Source organism: Molothrus ater, chromosome 2 (assembly GCF_012460135.2).
Source record: "Molothrus ater isolate BHLD 08-10-18 breed brown headed cowbird chromosome 2, BPBGC_Mater_1.1, whole genome shotgun sequence".
In the NCBI taxonomy this organism is placed as follows: domain Eukaryota; kingdom Metazoa; phylum Chordata; class Aves; order Passeriformes; family Icteridae; genus Molothrus; species Molothrus ater.
The window spans coordinates 68607476-68614606 of NC_050479.2; positions in this window are offsets into that span (position 1 = coordinate 68607476).

The following is a 7131-nucleotide window of genomic DNA, read 5'->3' on the forward strand; positions in this document are numbered from 1 at the left end:
CCAAGTTTTTACACAGCTCAACAGAAAACACAACCAGTCCTAAGAAAATGAACATGATATGCACAGCCATAAATTAAAAATTAATGGAAAAACTGCATTTCTTTTTACTGGTTCATTACTGGGCTACTTCCACAATAGTCACTGCTGTGTAACTGGTCAGAAAACTTTCAAAATTCAGTATCTGATGGTTTAATTCATGTGAAGACAAAATACTGTTGGTTATCTACTGAGTAGATACCTACTTTGGTATCTGAGATACCATCTGAGATTACCTACCTGAGATATCTACTTTGTACAATAACTTTAATGAAGCCTGGGAAAAAAATCCATACAGGTGTAAAGAAAAGTATATTTGTTGTAAGTTTTTATAACAGTCTCCTTATTGGGAGCAAAGCTTTTGTGCCTGACAGGAAGGAGATCAAGGTCCAATTAAAAAGATCTAAATACAACTTAAAAGTAAACCTAGAGGAATCTTGATCTTAAGAAGCACATAGTGGTATCTATCAGCCCTGCTACAGACACAAATCATCTCTGAATTTAAAAATTGTTTTAAACTGAATTCTATTAAAGACAATAAACCACACAGGTGCTATTCCTGCTTTTTGCATTAGTGTAAAGCTTCATCACAGGCTGGCTGGTGCACATGCACATGAAAGCAGTTTGGCTGTACAGAATATCTTTCCATTTCAGCACTTGAAATCAAAACACTACTTCCCTGAACTGCGCAACATCAGTTCTTGGTTAAAAATCTGTTACTATTTAAAGCAAGATGATTACTTGAAATCAAACTAAAAAGGGAAAAAAAAGAAGAGAGAGAGAAGAAAGAAAGAAAGAAAGAAAGAAAGAAAGAAAGAAAGAAAGAAAGAAAGAAAGAAAGAAAGAAAGAAAGAAAGAAAGAAAGAAAGAAAGAAAGAAAGAAAGAAAGAAAGAAAGAAAGAAAGAAAGAAAGAAAGAAAGAAAGAAAGAAAGAAAGAAAGAAAGAAAGAAAGAAAGAAAGAAGGCAACCAGTTCTGTGTTCTGACTTGCCTTATATAGTTATGCTAAAGGAAAAAAGGAGCAGAGCCAACACTGTGAAGGCTTATATGAGGCAATGGTGCCACCCAATGTCCAGAAGTTATACATAAATTGGTTTTATTGATCCAATAACCAAAAAACCCCAAACTCAACAAGCTGTGTGTAATGTTATTAGTAATCATAACTGTATGTGAAGGCTTGGCTCAGGCATAAGATTAACAGATGTGGTAAATTTCCAATCAGGCAAATATTTTTTTAGTTTCAGCTTGAATTCTCTGTAACATGAATATTAGCATAGCTCAGGTAAATCCATTCAAGCTGTCAAAACACCTACCAACATTTTCCCAAGGTCCTCATTATTTCATTTTCTCACTTTTTGAGGCCTCTCAACTGGGGCCTCTCACAGAGATCAGTTTCAGCCTGTTTCAAGCAGGGCAGGGACTTTACTATTGCACTACTAAAATGAAAATTCTGGCACAATAACACAGTTTTAATAAACCGATGTATCTAGCCTGTGTTCAAAGGACAGTAACTTTTTAGAAAGGCACCTGTAACTATAAATAAAGACTTTATAATATTGGAAAAATTCAGCAGGAAATCATTAATGACAATTACTGTTAAAAGTGTACATCCCACTTTTGTTTGGAATTTTGCCCTCCTCCCTCTACTAGAGGAACATCATGTGACTTCTTCTGAAATTAAAAACATGCTTTAATGAGCATATAATGAGTAATTCTAAGTCTATAAATGTTTACTTATACCACTTTGCAGATCATGTGTTCTATGCTATAAAGCATTCTGCCAGCTCTTTGGGCTCTCTTTGACTCTTCCAAATCATCTGTAAATGTAAATACCAAACTACACGTGCCAAGTCATGCGTGTTTACTAAAGCACTCACATCACAAAAATGTATTATTGTGTTAAGATCTATTTCCCTGTGCAAGAATGTTCTGATATTTTTTCAAATATTACTTCTTTCTTTGCACTCCCTGGTTCATTATGCAAGTATGGGTTTGTGCTGCCTTATTTTCACCATATTCATAACCAAGTCTTATGTTCATGGGACAAATAAACAAGTTCTTTTCAGAGGCCTTTACTTTTCAAAGTGCACATATATTTCTTTGTCAAGCATATTGGTTTTTTTTCCTTAAGAAAAATTCTGTAGTTTTAGATGCACCACCTTTGACACATTCCTTGAAAAGGAAACAATTTCACCTATTAATCACTCAGCCTGTTCATTTTTAACTCTCAGTTTTTCATCTTCCATCCAATAGATTTTTATAGCTTTCATATGAAAACAGTGTGAAGTTTTCAACTCTCAGAATACATTTTATTAACAGATTTATGTTGCAGCATATTTAAGATAGACATATATTTATAATAGTTGATAGGTTCTAAGTATAGATATAGAGGTACTATACACACTCAAAAGAAAATTTTATAGTCCTCAATTTGTGGCAATTTTTGACTTTATGAGAATGAAAGTGGGGAAATTGCATACATACATTTCTTTTTGAAAAAAAAGGTGTTTGATTTGTGTATGTATAGACACAGTGCAATGCACATACACTTTTAAAAGATGCTTTATTACTTGATCTTTCTAAGCATGTTTACTGTAACCTGTAGTGCATATATATTTATGTACTTAGTTAACTTTTCATGCTGTCCAGGCCTAACCACTCAGTCAGTAGATTTTGTGAAAGTCACTGGAAAAGCAAAAGTAATTAATTTCTTAGTGCCTGGACAGAAGATCCTGGTGTTATATTTGTTTCTTTTTTAGTTTCTATTTTTTAAATAAGTCAAAATCGGAACAGTCTTTGAAGTGCTTTGGATACTTTCTAGTGAAAAGATGGTTTGGATTACTGTCAGAAATTCATAACAAGTCATTCATAACATGTCATACTAATAATGTAAGTGATATTTTTAAAACATTCTATCAATGTTGAAAGCACAAGAAGTCTGCATAATCCATGCACATCTAATTAGCACTGAGTCATATAAATGATACATAATGATCTGGCAGCCTATTGCCAGATGGTTTGCTATCAGATCAAGTAGTAATAACTTAGCTTATTTATCTCCATTCCCCTCATCCCTTATTTTCATTTTCATCCCTTTGCATTTCCCTACTTAAAAATAGCGTTCAGTTCCTTTCATTTCATATACAAAAACCAGTCAAAACCCCACTGATACTTTTTTTTAAATCCAGACCGTCTAAAGAGGATTTGCAATCTTTCTGCTTTTACAAGTACATTTATTTTATTAATTCCACTTAGGCCTCAGAGAGTTTATACAGTCTAGTTCCATATTTACTTAAAAAACATCCATCTCTCTCCTTCTTCCAATTAGAGATGTTCAGCTGGTCACGTAAATTAATTTTGTTTTCAACCATAATCACATTGCCTGATTTTCTTATTTAAAACATATCTCATGTCTAAGCAACAGGAGGAAAGTGTATGAGGGAAATATAAACATATAATCACTCAAATTAGAGTATTTGAGATTCATGACCACTCCAGTTTGAGTACTATTTGAATGTGGCCAATCTCCATAATTTTGGATCTTAAAGCATTTATGGTATACCTACCTTGCTGTGTTAAGTTTATTAAATACAAAGTAAAGAAAGAGTAAATGTTCTTTTTCCTAAAATCTTAACATTTTCCAGTGGGACAATCCAGTTGTTTAAGTGAAAGGATGAAAACATCTGTACATCCAAGGGAATAAAACTAAGAATTTCACAATAACTTTGGCACTGTAACTTTTAACTTGCCTTCTCCACCTTTGCGTTAGTTTCATTCTTAATTTGTGCTTTTCTAAATACAAATAATGCTTAATCAACATCAGACAGTAACAGTAGTTTCCCAGCCATCAAAGCAAACATTCACAGCTACAGGTTTTGGGGAATTCATGTTAACCTCAAAAATAAAGTTTGCTCCATTTTAACTCACATTTTATAAGAACACAGATGTATTAATAGGCATGAAAATGAAAAAAGTCACAAGAAAAGGAACATCCTTGTATTCAGATTAAGAAGGTTTCTTTGGGTTAAGAGTCTTATTCAGAGTGTGAGGAAGATAAAGCCATCATCACCCTGTTGGTTACTCTGGGATTTGGATCCATGCTGTGCTGTGTGTACAAGTGCTGACACATGGCCAGAGCCACAAAGAGCCTCATTAGAATTTGCCAAGTGCTAAAGCTCTTATCAGGAAGCATGAAAAAATCTATCAAGTTAAGTTTATCTGCCTTACCCAAGAGCCTGTGCATTTTGTACAAAGTGGATATTCCCCTCAGTAGGGATGTTCTGAACAGCTCAGCTCAGATTTCAAACACTCAGAAAGCAGTGCCCATAGATTGCTATGCTTCAGGCTACTTACACTACCACATTGGTGACATATCCTCATCAATTTTTCTCTTTCTCCAGGATAAGAATGTGAATGGAGGTATTAACAAAGATAATTCTGTAGAAATTATCATTAACACTTTCTATACAGAAGAGACAAAAAAAAAATTAAGTGAAAATACAAGCATCATATGTTGGATCCAACTCACATAGTTGGATAGACTTTTGGCAACTTGTATTATTTTCCTTGACACAATCCTCTTTTTCACTTGATTTACAGCATGCTTATATACATGAAAATAAATACCATACAGTGGTAACACAGTAGTATGAAAATCAGTGTAAAGCAAGAGCTGAAGTACCAGATTGTACTGCAAGGGTGAGACTACTGGAGCTGTCTAGTGAACTAATTCATATTTCCAGAGAACCACAGCTTGATAGGAATGGCAGTCCTTCTTTGGAATAAGTAATGACCTGAAATGCTCTTTACCCTTTTAAAACTTAGCTGGGAACCCAGGAACAAATGAACCCTAATCTCATTAGGTTGCATTAGAGACCTTCTCAAATGATGAGAGACAGAAGCAGTGCAGAAGCTTTGATTGACCAGCATGTGCTATCACAAGGGCCAACTGCTCACATTTACAGAGAGGCAGCTGCAGTAAAGCTGGCACAGGCAACTTCCAAACAGATTAGAACAATAGCACAGGCTGGAATGCAGCTCAATCCCCAAATGGAAAGTGAGAACATATATAAAGTCCCCAGATAAATGACAGAGACCTATTTGCTTGGAGTGCAACATTTCCATGTTTCCAGCCTATACTGGGATGGGTTTTCCTGTTTTCTGTTTCTATTAAAATACGAAGATTATGTACAAAGAACACTGCCTCTACTGTCCCAGCAGAGGTCCTGTAGATCTCTGTTTGGGCCTCTGGCAACACAGCAGAAATTTCAAGTACTCAATTGATTCCTACGTTAATTTGGAATAAGTGCCTATGCTTGGCCTTCCACAGGGACATCAGCCCATCCTCTGGCTGACTGAGGTCATGTTTTATAATGGTAACATTCCCTGTATAGACACTAATGTCATTCTATCTCTGCTCCCCATGGCAGGTTACCAACACTAGGACTGGTTTAACAGATGAGATAACTCCTGTTCCCAAGTTAAATTCAGTTTCTGAACACCCTTATCAATGCTCTGGGAGAGGCCACAGTATCAAATATGAAAATAATTTTTAAAGGCCTGATCAGCAACCATTTTAAAGCATTGCTTGCACTGAAGAAGGTCAGATTGCTCTTTTCTCCAGGTCAGAACGTGAGCATGTTTACAGAAGCCATTAAGTGCCACAATAAGAGCACTTAGAGAGCTCAATTCCCTGCATGTACTGAGGGGTGAGGAAAAATCCACCAGAGGCACCTTTTTGTCACCAAACTCTCTCTCCATTTGTCATAGGTTAAACACCAAAGTAGAGAGAATATTTGGGTAAACTGAGCAACACTCATCCTAAATGTGCAAGGCAACCTTAAAAATTTGAAAAACACAGCTCAGTCATTATATTCTGGTAACAAACTACAATAGTTGATGCTTTGCAAAACCACAAAGGTTAAAACAGAGCAGCCATATGAAAGAACCAAATACCCCATTGAACACTGAGAAAGCAGGAGGAGGGGAACTCTTCTCTGCTCTTCCCAGCAGCATTAAGATCACAGATTACATGACCAAGGAGAACATTAACAGAAACTTCACATCAGGCCAGCATTACTGTCCACATGGACATCCAGTAAAGGCTGATGTGACACCCAAAAAGAACGGCAGCACACTGGTTAGCCTCAGTTCTGAAACTCACAAGCTTTCCAATGCTAACAAACACCAGCAGAGGTTACAGTGTTTTCCCACCCACCCCTACAAGAGGATTGACTGTCCATGTGTAACCCTTCCTGTCCCTAGTTTAGAAGGAAGACACACACAGTCTCCACATTGCTGGAAGAAAGAACCAAGACTTTTCAGAATCTTTTCTTAGACTTTTGAAATAAAGCTTATAGTGTCATTTCTACAGCCCCTGGTAAATCAGGGTTTTAAGGATTCCAATCCTGCTGGCTTTATCCAGAGCATCAGTCTGGACAGACAGATGCAAGTGTTCTCACTGCCAGGCCCCACCAGTGTGTTAACCTCAGCCAGCCAATGTCGTGTCATTTCTTGATGCCTCCTTGATCTTGTATTTCTGATGAACACCAGGGGGTTCTTATTCACACCATAACATTCAAACTTACCCCTGCACAAAGCACTTCCTGCTGGCATTGGGCTGTGCCCACAGCCACAGGGTTTCAGCCCACAGATCTGCTGGCAGCATGCAGCACTGGCCCATCCTTTCAGAACAGCCCTCACCATGGCCTCAGCTGCCCCAGGCCCAGAGGCAGGAACCATCTCTAGCAGCACCTTACCAATTTTACCTCCCTCAACAGTTCTATCTCCTCTCTACTCCTCCTCAACACCATAGTGGGAATGCATAGCAAGTCACTACCAATATGTGCTTCTGCTCTAGGCTGAGTAAAAATAAACTTTATTCCTATACTGGGATTCCAGTTCATTGGAGGCATAACTCAACCACTGCACTGCACCATCAGAGATGGTGCCAGCAGAGTAACTTCCAAATTCGCTGCTGATCTTTTCCTCCCTTTAGAGAGCAGCTGCAAATCTGGGCAAACAGTCAAGTTTTCTTCTTTTTCTATTCAAGGATAAACAGTTTGTAACAAAAGAGAAAAAGCGGAAAGAATGTTTG